Source organism: Mycetomoellerius zeteki, unplaced genomic scaffold (assembly GCF_001594055.1).
Source record: "Mycetomoellerius zeteki isolate Tzet28-1 unplaced genomic scaffold, Tzet1.0 scaffold55, whole genome shotgun sequence".
NCBI lineage: Eukaryota > Metazoa > Arthropoda > Insecta > Hymenoptera > Formicidae > Mycetomoellerius > Mycetomoellerius zeteki.
Window position 1 is genome coordinate 379,121 of NW_017257555.1, and position 15,069 is coordinate 394,189.

The window sequence follows — 15,069 nt, forward strand, 5'->3', positions numbered from 1 at the left end:
TATAAAATAAAATAAATAAATCCATAATGTTTACGTAAATATCAATATAGCGTTAATGCCACGTACGTCAGGCATATTATGAGCAAGTATTTTCGTCAAAAATAGTATCTAGAAAAATATCGCTTGAAAAGCAAACGATGCAAAAATCGAGTGGCAGCCACCAGTAAATAGAGTCGAGAAAGTTTAAATGGAGTAAACGTGAAACGAGCAAGCGATGTCCATTGCACGGGGAAAAAAATTAGGACCTTCGAGGTCGTTTGTGTCCACAGTTGGTACCGATTGCAACTCAATGGACCTTTATGAAATTCCAACAACAACCACGAATCTACCAATCTCTCGCTCTTTCGTCCTTTCGTTTTGTTGCTCCCACGCTTTACATCCGTGTCTCCCCTGGTGCTATCCGCACCGTTCCGCGTCGGTGAACAAATTATTCGACTAATTTCAGCCGATAACTGACAGTGATGCGCGTTAATATGGAAATATCGTGGCTCATCGAATGTACGAAGCCCAGCGGTCGTTCGCGAACACAATTCGGTTGACAAAGATGCGTTTAATGCGAAATAACAGTCGATCAAGTTATCCAGGTGGGTATAGGATTCGCGCTGATCATCGGAATTAAACGTCACGTTTTATACGATCGGGCATTAAGAATGTACAACGATATAAAAACGATATTCGTACAAAAGCATTATCGGCGCGATTGCAAACTCATCAGAGCGACGTGAATATTTTAATAACATGTGCCGCAATTAATATTATCTGAATTATTTCATAGCGGTCTTTTAATCATTGCATTAATTAATACTACTGCCATATGCAATCTATGTAAATCAAACGAAGCCTCAATAATATTCCACCGCGCAGCAAAGCGTTAAATAACCCGAATTATGAGAGGATGGGTATGAATATGAAATGCTTTACGAATTACAATTTTGGAAACGGTCTATTGTTTGGAAATTGAAGCGAGTGTAAGAATCATAATAAATGAATTGTGATTTATGAGTTATTCGACGATCGCTGAAGATTGCTTACTGTGGTAACAATTCGTTTTCGTTCACGCGAACCCCGCGTACAAGGTGCAAGTAACGTGCACGCTCCGCTAAAGCGAGTCGTGAATCCAAGGTAAAGCAGTGACACGTAAAAAAGCGATCCGTTTTACCGGGCCTTCTGCGGCCGGCAGTTTTTATACGAAGTCATTCATTCGAGCGGACACCACATTAAAATTTGCGATGTAACTTTTCTCTCTCGTGCGAGTAAAAACGACCGTGACTCATATAACTCGATTCTCGGGGAAGAAAAAGATATTTTCTCGTTTTCCCATCAACGCGTGGCATCGACGCCGTGACAGTTTTCTGCCGTCTCACATGTCGCTTTTAGTTTTGTGAGTCAACAATTTCGTTGAACGCGTCGCGTCAGAAACAAATCGTGCAAAAAGAAACGTTTCCAACGTTTATAACAGATTAATCGAAGAATCGAACTACGATCGCGCGACGCGGACAAATTTAAACGAGGCGACAAACGAGTTCACTTTTCGACGATTTTCGTTGCATAACCATCCGTAGAAGCAATTTACTGGCATAACGCAAATTGTCGGTGAAACAATTTCATTGGACGCGGCACAAAGGTTTGCCGCGGTGCGAAACAATACGAGGAATACCTACACTGGTATCGGATTATTCGACGTTTTCATTAGCTATTGACATCGCCATGTAAAATATCGATTCTACCCGTTCAACGAACGGCATGGATTTCTCTGCTCCGTGCATTAATATTAATTTTCGAGCTTTTACATTTCCCCTCGCCATTCGGCACACTCGTAACGTAGATTAATTGAGAAAGCCTGTTACCGAGGAGCGAGACAGTGGTTATTAATGGCATAACAAAATATCGAGCGGGCCGCGCCGCCAGGCCTTCGAAACCCGACAAATATAAGACGCGAAAACTTTCGAGGCGCGCGAACGAAAAGACGCGGTCGAGATTTATGGTCGCTCTCGCTATACAGAAACATTGTTTCTGATGAGGGAGGAAGAGGCAGGGGAAGGGGACGATTTCGCGTTATCCAGTTAATGGCGGGTCGAAGAAAGTGTGCGTCGCTTCCACGATGTTTACCAAATTACAGGGGATTAATCTGCATCAACGCGATTAATTGCATCGGTATTCGGCCAATGCAGCACACGAAGATATTTCATTTCGATGAAAAGGGCTGCGAGTTTTTGTCCGATGCCGAAAGAGAGAGAGAGAGAGAGAGAGAGAGAGAGAGAGGGAGGGAGAGAGCTCCGAGTTTCCCATTCGCCCGAAGAAACCTGTCATTAACGTAACGAACGATTCTTGTTGTTCACCGCGGCGAAAGCGTTTATTTCCACGTGGCACTAAATCTAAGCTTGCTTTAGGAGAGCGGGGTGCGGTAACAACGGTGCAGCTCGAGGAAACAATCCCACGTTTTCTTTTGCTCGTGGCCGAGTAAGCCGATGCCCCGAGCCACTAATCACAAAGGAATTACTCGTCGGAAAAAGCCCCCTTTGGCCGCGAAGGATTCTACTGCGCTACGCTGGATATCCGATTCTTTCGATTCGCCGTGAAACGAGTGCTCCTAACGTTATTCAGGCGCGAAACGTACGCGGATCATCGCGCGCCACATGGGCGGCTAACAAGAATTTGACGTTCGTCGCGACTCATTGATTTACGAGTATCGTAAAGCGGACTGCCACTTGCGTAACAACACAAGTCTCGAAACGGTCGCGAGTAAGCAATGCTCTGGTGGAGCTTCTCGGAACAAGTTAGGAGAATTGTCAAAGGCGATGGCTCGCCAAGACAAACGGAGTTGGGGACGCCAGCGACGGAGGTCAGGTCATCGCTTAAGTGCCTCGTATTTGGCCTCGTACGACATGGTTCCGTTCCGGAGGGTCGCGCTCCTCTCGTAACTCCGACCGAAAAAGCAATAGTCCCCCAAATACATTACATGCTCAGTTTACGGACGCGAAACGCGAATCGCGATCGATTGTACGAGGCCCTCTTCCCCCCTCTCTCCGTAGGCACGTAGACATCTCGGAATGAAACAAGCCGCCCTCTCCGCATCCGCGACCTGAACTGTGAACTATGCCCATTCTAGACGGACCCTTGCGGATCGCGAGATATAGCTACTGATTGATTTGGCCGACCGATTCCGCGCTATCGGCTGACATTATCGTACATAGGCCAAAGCGGATCGACGTCTCGAGTGGAGGGTATGCTTGATTCATGGACACGCGATATTGTTCTCGATCGTGTCGCCACAATGCTCGCCGATGTTTCCGACCAACGTTTAGTACCTCGAATAGATGTCGACCCAAATCGGAGAGCTAAATTACACCATGTGTCCACATCCGAGAGTACGAGAGATTTGTAGGTTGAAAAAGCGAGGAAAACCGTTGGAGATGACCCCGAAAATCTGGGTCATTTCGAGGAAAGGATGAAACACGATAAAAAAGAACTTAATAAATATATCGATGCAAAGTGCCTTCGACAATTTAGCGAATTACGTTAAATTTTCGGTAACGAGAGTCTTCATTTTTACTGCACGATATTTCAAAGTTCTCTTTCGCAGCAAAAGTTATCTAATCACCCACTCTACTCTTGGAGGAAAGATTCATCTGTTATAATCGAAATTTTACTAGCATTTTAACTTCCAGTTTCTGTAAGCGAGGAGAAAGAATAAGTTTCATATCTCTTAAATGAAAGCGGTACGTCCCTGTTAAGAATATATTCTTGCTTTTCTCTCTTTTATCTTTAAAATTTCCCTTTCTCATTAGTGCAGAACCGTGAGAGAACGTGCAAGTTTAACGTCAGGTAAATAGAGCCCGAGTCCCGAAGAAAAGCGGTAATGTACAAGCAATACGGTAAATGGCGTAAGCAACCGAACCGAGCAACGCCGAGGCGCCACGCTAACCGATAATTGCGTCTTTCGTTCTTCGGATACCACCGACGATCTCCCGCGCGACCTACCGCAACGATATATTTCGGAACGACGGTGCCACTTACACGAACGGCGTCCTCCATCCCCCTCGGATTCCCGCGTCGACGTTTGCCGCTCGTCGAACGAGACGAACCACGTCGGACCTCTTCGCTCTACCGTGGCCCGTAAAACCCTGTGGGAAAGAGCAATGCGAAACCGCATCGCCAATGTCTTGCGGCGAGACACTGGAAACATTAGAAAGCATGATGGAAAATAGCCAAGTTTAAGCCCATCAACGTTTATGACATATGTATTATGCAAAATGTCTCTGGTTTCCCCGCACTTTTTTTCCGCGTCCGCAGATGGCGGTGCCTTGAGTAATTTAAAGGCGATTGTTCCTTAGGAAAAAATTAATTCGCGACGCCAGCTTCTCCCTGCTACTTTTTAATGCTTATCTCGAAATAACTTCATAACTAGAACGTTTAGATTATAAAGTTTTGTTCAATTAAAATTAGTTAAAGAATACCATTTTGCTATTATATCTTTCTCGAACTTTTTCGCAACATAAATATTATCGTTAATAATGCAATACGTATAGAAAATAAAAAAAGTTTATTTTGTGCGGATTAAAATTGTAAAATTAGTAATTGCATTTTTTTTCTCCTCAATAACTTTGGCTAGCTACTTCGTATGGGCATACTACTACATCGTTTATTTATAGTGCATGTAAATTTTAGGTATTAATTACCAGCAGAGTCTGTCTCGTAATATCGCTCCACTGCTGAAACATTTTATTCATTTTGCAAAGTGTACACATAACTACGGTAATGAAGTCGTATTCATATTCACTCTGCTGGGTAGTATATTTACGGTCTCGGTAACAGAGAGCAGAAACAATGCAAAAACTACGTCGGTTCGACGGTTGCAAAAACTCGATTACTTTACGTTCCACGCTGCAGCTGAAAAAAATGCTGCATTTCAGCTCGTTTGTTTTGTTCAAATATCGAATCTTTCCTTTTTAAAAATTTTTGAAAAACATAAACTTCAAAGCATCTAAAGCCAAGATGACAAGAGCATAATAAGTAAGATGCATTCCGTTTATTTATTTATTTCTGCTATTCATAGATCCGAAATTCAAGGGGGATGGAAAGCATCCAGGTACCAACGAGCACCGTCGGTGTACCCGAAGGGTTAAAATTGGCGAGAGTCGAGCGGGAGGACCCAGATCGCGAAGCGGATCGCCACCGCGCCGGTGATACTCGGCGGCGCGTATGTGCGGGCGCGGATTTAGTTCGCGGTGTCGCCACGGGTCACGGCGGCGCTGCACCGTCGACGAGATCCTCAGTCCGTCACGGGGTCGCGAGGGGTACGCATTGCTCTCGTCGGTTTGATCGTACCCGGGCTCGAACGTCGCGACGCGCGAAAAGCACACGCCGCGTGAGAGTGCCCGCCGCACTGACGGCCCGCGTTTCGATTTTTTTTTCCTCGCTGACGCGCGTCATAAAAAAAGTGTGGTGTGCTCGGTGAAATGACGGCACATTGTGGATCACAATAATCGGACGGCGATCGTGGGGTGACAGTGCGAAGGTGGCAGGAGGAGGGAAGGTCCGGTGAGCATTGCGGCACGATAACAGGACTTGCGACGTACGCTATTGTCATTAAACGTGAGTGCTCTATTTTTAATCGTTTATGAATGAAACTAATTTTTTGCACTTCAAACTACTTAATTTCTGCACATAAACTTGATACTACTCCTTTCTCCATTTAATCGTAACATACATTCTTATGTCTAAAAGTCTAATTTTTAAATTAATTAATTAGTTAGTTATTTAAGCATTTAATTTTTATATTAAATATGCTTTGTGAATAAATGGAATGGAGAATACCGCAGTGGCTTGTTGAAAAAAGGCATGGATTGCCATATTATTTAAAAACATGCTCCATCTTTGCATATATAAAACTCTGTAGATTGTAATACGATAATATAATTGTAAGATGTGTATTGATTGTATAATAATATATTGAATAACATGATTGGTCATTTAGCTTCGCTCTGATTAGTTTAATAATATGAAGAAGGTACGTCAACATTTTCTAAAAAAAAATTAAGAAGAAAAAAGAGAGTTTGTTGTGTTTTTGCTGCAGCATACGCATACAATTACATTTCTACATTCTACGTACTATCCCTTTTCGGACTAATAATATATTTATTTATTAACGACAATGCGACAAGATGAGAAGATTCAGAATTCAATAAAAATTATTTGATAAGTCACATCATTCGAAAAAGATAGCTATTATTTAATCCTGTCTTTTAAGAGAACGTCCCTCAATTTTCCGGAGCAACATGGACAATCGTCACAGAAAAATACATACGATTAGCAAAACTAAACGATTAATTTTTCACAAATGAATAAATTAAATTTTTTAAAGGGCAAATAAATTAAATGTGTTTAAAAGGCAATATTCACGCTCATACACTCGATAATACAAGAAAAATACAGACTCGTAAATGTCAAAGAAACTCAGCTGTCACCGTGACAGATCGAAGCGTGCGTTCGAAGCGTGATCCTGAACGATCACCGGCTATTGTAAACACGTTACAGTTTGCGTTCCATTATTCCACGCTCAGAGCTCGGTCAATCGCGCAGAACGTGTTGCCCTTTCAACGACAGCGGTAGCTCTCAGCAATGTCACTGATGCAGTAATCGCGTCACGCGTCTCTTTCGTCGGCGCCGCGGTCGACGGTGCTTTCCGAGATCGCTTTGTGCCGACAATTTCTCGGCAATTGAGCAACTCCGCCGGCATATAATTAATAATGCGGCCTCGCGAGATAGGACTGAGATAAAGCGCGCGCTTACGTTATCGAGCCCAGCTCGGAGAGTTAAATGATCATGATAGTGGCGATGCGGAAAGCCCATCCCTCTGCGTTATCCGCGATTTCATCGTGCATTATGCATAAACGCGCGACACACGCTTTCTCTATGCGCCAACGACTCCACTATACGATTCGTCTTGACACATTCTAGATTTCGCTGTCGCGTCTTTCTCGACAGATCTAAAAAAAGATTTATATAAAATTCTGCAGACGTGGCTATTGTAGTCACAAGCTCGACCCGTAAAGGTTTTTTTTTTTAGGGTTACTTTATGAACGTTTATCGGAGGTCTACGACATAACCGCATGGGGATCTACGCCACTGGTTGCTTCCACGCGATAACTAATTCTCGTCACGTAAGCTCTTGTGCGTGGCACACGTCACATTCTAGATAGAACGGGCTCTACTACGTTGGATGACGACTCGTCCAGCTGATTACTTACTGACGCTCGATCGATTCGCGATATTCTAGACCTTATTCTGATTTATTGTACCGTATCGGAACTCGATAACAACTGGTCGTGTATTTCTCTGAATTTTAACTCCATGTAATTAATCGATCATAACATTTTCGCGATAAATTCACTGTGTAAATAATTAACTCGGCAATCGTTTACCTGCACGTAGCGCGTTCCATCAAAATAGGTTCTCTTTGTGAACAAACGGCGAATTGTACGCAGAATCGGTCGTATATTTCGAAATTGTGTAAATAGCACGTAGTGCTTGCTCCCGTATTCATATCGGGCGCGGCTACACTGCCGTTGAATAATTCTATCACTTTAATTACCAAAGTTTATAGCGCAAATCAGCATGATGGGGAATAATTAAATTTCGTGAAAGGACGAAACGTGTACTCGCTTCTCACTCGGCGTGATTCGGCGGTACTTTTCTTCGATGATGTACAGGGTTAAGCGGATTGTTGTAAATATAGCACACGTTGGACAGTGACTAAAGGCGAGAACATCAATCAGCAGTCGCGAGCCATTGTGCCCCACGAGGCTGATAATAAATAGCACCTTCCGTTCTCGCCGGTTATAATTCCTCTTCCCGATCGCTCTCGTGTCTTGTCTCTCTTGTCGACGATGCCTTTTTCTCATTTTCCCCGCGCAGGGATCGCGCACGCTCGTACGTCTGTATGTAGTCTGTGCCCCGCGAACAGGTGTCTAACTACCGACTGCCGTTCCTACAACTATAGAGCACTCCGACCGAGTACCTTTATTGTAGCTTTATTGTACTTCTTGCTTCCTACAGATCGCTCGGATCCGTACAATTACACGTGAACTGCGACCGTAGGACAGTACCCACAACTCGCCTGTCTATCGATTAACCATTAGCGAAATTAATGGTACCCGTAGACAATAGAATAGCGCTATAAAGCTTAAGAAAGCGAATTAGATACGAGACACCGGTGCAGATTGCACTAGTCGCGCGCATGTTTATGTCGGTCTACGTGATCCGCTTTCAATGAAGCGATAGCAAAAAGATAATACCACTTTAAAGCTACTTTAAAGTTTCAATTTATTTATGCAGAAGTAATTCAGAACGTTGACAAGAAATTTTCTCGATAATTTTTCTGTGTTGCTTCCACCATCAGAGAATACATCAATTAAACATGACGACCTACCGGTAAATTACATGTTTCCAGAAATTACATCTCAACAGAGAGATATTCGGTTGACTGGACCAGTCCACTCATTTTATAATGGACAGAATGTTAAACAAGCGAGATGACAGTGCTCACTACTGGGAAAGCTACACTTGACTATTTTATGCGTCGCGCTTCACTCGCCTCGAGAGTACCGGTGCTCTCTCGCATGCGCTTTCTACTTCAGTTTCAAACTTTAATTAAAAAGGTGGAGTCGCAGTAAGGTCTTTCTACCTTCTGGGCTAACCCTTACCCTTCTCCATTTCGCGAACCACCGCTCATCCCGTCCGTCAGGGACCCTCGTGTCCGAGAAGCTATTTTAATTTCATTCACGGGAAATAAACAGAGCAATGAAATTAACGAACGAGCGTGCACGTTCGCGTGTGCCTCTAATGTGTATATTCGAACTATATATTTTTCCGGTACAAATGACACTCCCTTGACAACGGTTCATTTTCGGTTGGATACGGTAAATACGGGTGCAACCACAATGAAAGTACAAAAAGTAACTAGCGATTAAAAATCAACTCGTCGGCGCAACGTTTTTCATCTTGCGCGCCGCTTGATTAAAATTAATTGCTACGTTTTTAATTACGAAATGAAATGTAAACATTAGGATGGACGTTTCCAACAGGAAACTTTCATTTCGTCCCGCGATATCTATTTCGTTCCTATGCTATTGTATTGAAAAGAGATGGGATTTTTTTTATATGTAATTTTATAAAATATCAGGATGGTAATATAATATACGAAATTACTTTATCGTCATCGGTTCACAAAAGCTGACTGAACGAAAATTCGGAAAATTCTGCGGTAAGTCTTTTCGGTTGAAGAGAAGCCGACCGACCCACTCGAGTGGATGTTCAGCAAACCGCGGGATTGAGGTGGCTGTTACCGAGGTGCACCGATCTTTGATTAAGAATTCAAGCGGAATAAGTTGAGTCTCTGATAAAAGGTGGCCGAATTTTCGATGGCTCGATACTTTGTCTCTCAAGTTACTCCGAGCGGATTAACATTTTCCATAATACACGTTATTACGATTTGATTTTATAAAAGCCGTACAAAAAATATGGAATTAAATTAAAAAGTTGAAGTTGGAAAATCAATAACATCATTTTGATGTTAAAATTATTTCGTGTTCAAATATTGCTTCATGTTCAATTTAATATAATATTTCTGCATTAACACACACATTAAATATTTGTTTTATGTGCGCGTTAAAAAAATTATTATTACATTTATTTATGATTTATATCATAATTACTTTTTATTTTTATTACGTTTTATTATAAAATCAACTACGCGAAAAGGACAGTTTTGCTAAAATATCTAAAAATTTAGCTAGATATATAAATTTAAAAATAATTTCGTTGGACCATCAAAATAATTATGTGGATTCAAACTAGTTGTTATTAATATTTTTTTGCAGCATCACTCATCATGCTTACGTTTCCTGTATAATTTTATTGGTTTAACGAAATTATTTTCAGATCTGTATTTAAATTTTGAGATACTTCAGCAAATCATTTTTTCCATGTAGTAAAAACTGATTTCTACATCATGTGACAATGAAGCTTAAGATTTCCTTTTAAAAAATAATAGTAAGAATTGGAAACTAACGTGTTATTTGTAACATTACTATTACTGTTACTTTTTCTCGATAATATCGTTACATTTTAAAGAATCGTGATTCATGGGTAAAAACTATTGGAGCAATTATTAGCGATTGTATCTCTGCGGCCGCAATTATAAGGTCGGTCAGCAAGCGTGACGACACTGGGTCATCGTCGGCACGTAATCGCAATCACTCGCAATTCGCTGCAGCATTTCATGTCGGCATCATGAACCGCATCACGGCGTCATACCAAAACTTAATCTAATCTCGCACCTAGGAAATATTTATCGCATAATCAACCGATCGGCCATCGTGAAGTGCCATTGCGTGCGCTGCATCGTCACGTCGAAACGATTCATAGTGCTCGTATAATGAATAATCGACTCGTTCCGCATGCGATCACGTTCGCGAGATTACGCTCTCATTTTCTACTTGATATCATCGGCGTGCGATTAAAATATCGATTTCTCGCTAGAATCAATCCGTTCGTGTGACTATCTTTATTTTGCTCATGAGCCAATTTTTTTAATTTATCTCAGAAACTCTTGGCTTAATTTCATATGCTTGTGTTTTTTATAGATAAGATATGATTGCATTAATTATATGTATATATATACTACAATTATATATTTTTCTCTTAATCACATATCGCAATCGTTTTTCACCGTTATACCTAAAAATATTCTGATATAATTTCCTGTAGAAAATTACGTTAAGCATAACGATCAGAGATAATTCCACTTACGCTTAGGAACTATTTCAATTACACGAGGTGTTTATATATCTCGTTTACGATAATATTACATTTTCTACAGTTTTATCTTTCGCTTCGTTCGCTTATAAAATCTGCGTACCCCATTCACGTTTCGCTGAATTTATGTACGTCGTACCAATTTTACTAGACAGTTTATGAAAGTCGAACGATAGTTGCATGTCCACACAACGGAAAGACTGGTTAATCCAAATCCGCCAGGGCCTATTCGTCGCGCAAGATTAGCAGCCCACGTTAGTGATTAGACGAAAGTCGTTGCTCCAGTTAATCTCCCGTGAGGCTGCCCGTATCCGCAAGCTATCTTCCGGATAATCTGACAAGCGCTCGCGCATTCGTTCGTCACGGTTTATCGCCGCTGATCTCGTCTCCCGGGGCTGTCTTGAGTTGTCGTTCAAGTTCGAAGGAGCGTAATGCAGCTCGCACAGCTCGCGGAACGGCCAGTAAAGCGATTCGTTCCACCAATATAAAAGCAACTGAGCCAGGTAATGGCGTGGCGTTACGTACCTTTAAACCGGTGCCCTGTCATCGTCACTTTTCGGAGTTACGTACCGTTGAGTTTTGGTGCGAAAGGGTCGCGTCGCCGTGAATAAAACTTGAAAGAAAGAGATGCCGTGTTAGACACTGTTCCATTAAATTTCCATCACTGCACACGCCTTTTTGTGCAACGCAATTTGCAGATCGCGTATCGTTCTTTCGCGGCAAATACAATTTTCCCGACGATGAATCGTCGTAACACTATTCTAAAATGACGCTGATCGGATCTAATCCTTCTCCGGGACATAAATCGCAAACCGGTACCACACGTGTCCGCCTTCTCGTTGATGTCGTTAGCCTGTACATAATGAGAACGTTTCTTCGACATACATTTTAAAATATATACGAACGCGTGGTTAGCGTATTACGAAAGTGCGCAAAGATTACGTCATCATAGAAAGCGTTCGACGGACGCGAGTAGGTGCAAACTCCTGGCTACAAGTAGTTCTGTCCAGGACAACATCCCCTACGACACGCAAAACTTATTGTTAGCTAACCATGTTTATGGCATAAGGAGTAGTCGGTTGGTATTCTGCTGATATTTGTCTCAATTAATCTCACGTGAAAGTACGAGTTACGTATCATTAAGAAATACGCGACCAAGCTGTTATAGGATAACGTTCCCGACAAAATAACACGCAACGGATAATTAATTTCTGTAGACAGTTACTTTGTCCCACGAACAATGAAACTCTTCCCTTTTTCCTTTTTCTATTTTTCTAAAGTTCGTAAACTTTTTCTCGGAGAAAATACAGTTTATATCCTTGATGTATCCTTGCTTTTTTCAATACTGAAAGAAGCAATTTTCTCAAATGTACGGTAATTTCACGTAACTTAGGTCCTTTCTGATAACAATAGAATGACACCCACGCGTTCGCTTATACGGGTCCCTTTGTCGACGTAATTACCTACGATAATTTCCCGCAGAACGCATTTTCCCACATAGTCGTCGACATAGTCGTCACAAATCATGTGACGATAAAGTGTGCGTGTATTTATCTTCATTACCAGGCGACAGCCCGGTCATAAACATAATCAGAAAGTTCGTTTAAAGCTCGCGTAATATATTTATAGCTAAAACGATAGCGTATTATGAATGCGTATTATAAATGTACAAAATGCTTCTACAGCATCATCAGTGAAAATAGGTGCAAATAACGCGATACAACTCGATTTAATTCACAATCTTCCCTACAAAATAATCAAAATCGATATCTTTCTCCATTTTGCTGTTTCTAATTTGGACTGCGTCCAAATATTTAATTGGTATAAACTTTCCAGTAACTGAATCACTGTTAATTTTCACATTACATTTATACGGTGTAAATGTCTTTAGAGAAAATTGAAAAATAAGTAAAAGACGTATTGCACATGTCTATTGAATTTCAATGAATAATTTCCATAAAGTTAGTGCAATGTATTGCAGAAAGATATATGTACTTCCACGAATCTTGCCACAGAATATGCGTCGATGAAAAATATGAATATTCATCTTCATTATTACGAAACAGTTCACACATAAAGTTAATCAGGAAGTTTACTCTAAGCGAGCCTTACGTATATCAACGATAGATTATGAAAGTGCATATCCATCCTATACCGAGGCTGCATCGGAAGTCTGCAAGCGCAAACTTCCGAAGCGTGATAACTCAGCGTAATTTAATAGCATATAGTGCGGAAAAGTCTTTTGCATACTTTCTCTTGTATATTATAATAATATAATATTGTATATTATGCAACATTTTCCAATTCTATAGCTCGCGCAAATATAATAGAGATTAAAAAGAGAGTTAACAACGATTAAAGTAAAATCTTTAGATATTAATGCTTACGTATTAACTCTTCGTATGCACCGTTATTTTTCGCTAATGTCGTCTGCACCGTGGGTCTTTCATGCCAGTACTAAATTTCTCTTACTAAATCAGTTGTAAAAAATTGGAAAAAATTTTTTATTGTTTTACATCTCTACTTTGTATTCTAAACGTTTTCGAACTCAGATGTTATATTGTTTTTTTATATAGCAAAATACAGAGAGAAACTTTGACTGTTAAAATTTTGATTGTTCTTTGAAAGACCCACGGTGCACTCGGAGGATTAATCACAAACTTATTTTCAATATTTGATTAAAATCTTATATTCTGTGAAAAGGCTGAAGAACTTCCTTAAGAATAGTCAAGAACTTCTTCGTTTTGAAAAATAGTTGAATTCCTGTATGAAAAATGGGAAGTTATCTGTTACAAAATAATACAGAAGCATATTTGGATGTAATACATTCGATAAAACATACGTGTTTATCAGAGCCATTAACTCACTTAGATACGATGAGGAAGTCAGCGCGTCGGACGTATGATACGCCGTTTCACCTGTCATATTACGAAAGCGCATATCCCTTAAACCTGCATTGTCGTAGGAAGTGCTTGGTACACGCAAACGGATGTAAATTTCTGAATGGAGAATAACAGACGCTCGCGCGGATAGCTTCTTTCGAGATCCACGTGAAATCGCGCGCGATCAGCGCGATGCTTGTGTTACATATGCGTGTGTGTGCACCCGTGGTGTACCCCAAGGCAAACAGGAAGCGGTTCTCTGCAGGACTACCGTTCTACCGTTGCTTCGCGCTGCTATCTGTTCACAGCAGCACGGTGCAAACATTTGTTCAGGGTGGGGGAGGAAAAGCGGCGGCGAAGGCGCAAGTGGTGATGCGATATCGATAATAAGATAACGACTGTCCAATGAACTACACCCATCTCTTCTCTCGACTCCCCGGTTGTTTCAGTTCTGTTTCTTCCTCTCATTCCGTCCGTGACCCTTCTCTTTGTTCTCTTCAGCCCGCCGGTCTGGCTGTACTCTTTGTACTCCGTTCTTCCTCTTTGAAATAACCTGGGCTTCTGCAAGAACCGCTCCCGCTCATTCGTTCGAACTTCCTCTATTGAGGATCCTCGGGGCTTCGCCCCGGGTTCTGCAGCTCAACCTTTCAGAACGCTGATGTTTCTATATCAGTTAGTTAGCGGTTGAATTTTTGCACCGAACAACAATCACGGATCATTAAAGTGCACGGAACAAAGTGCGCACTCTTCCGAGTGGCAGCCATCAGAGTGATTAGTGATTAGAGATCAAGCTCGGAACCATTCCCTCTGGTCTTCAACGTCTCACTAATTACTTCTACGAACACTTAGCCTCAATGCATTTGGAGCTGGATTCGGAGAATGTTATTACGAGCGATACCAGTTTTGCGGATTGAAAGAATGCACACTCGTCTTATCCGGATGAATCGCGAGCACGTCGAAAGCGAGTCTTCCTTTTTAGATTCGAGTTCGTAATGCTGACGTCGATCGAACGATGACGATTATGGCACTCTTAATCGGGATCCTTTCGGAATCGTGATCCTCGAAAACGTCTATATCGCGTTTTTATGATTCTCATAATGGAGTCTGTCTCTCGAAAGAAGATCCTTCGCTCCATATCCTTCCTTTCCAATGTCCACAAAGCACAAAGAGAGACAGAGAGAGAGAGAGAGAGAGAGAGAGAGAGAATATTGCACGTATTCTCCGGTAGTTCTATCCAGCCTACATAATGCCATCGGACAAAAGGAGAAAAGGAGCCCCTGTACTTATGCATTGCACGTGCATTGTGGGTCCACATTATTGGATCCACGTGTGATCCAGCGGGTAATAAAAAACAACGATTCATTCCTGC

At 41.6% G+C, this 15,069-nt stretch overlaps 1 protein-coding gene across 1 annotated transcript in view; it reads left to right on the top strand.

Moving 5' to 3' along the window:
* Positions 1 to 5,289: 5,289 nt before the first annotated feature.
* Positions 5,290 to 15,069, top strand: part of LOC108727825 (discoidin domain-containing receptor 2) — a 149,458-nt gene continuing 139,678 nt past the window's right edge. Inside the window, exon 1 of the mRNA XM_018456088.1 lies at positions 5,290 to 5,595. The gene's annotated coding sequence lies outside the window, so the exon portion shown is untranslated. The remainder of the gene's footprint in view (positions 5,596 to 15,069) is intronic.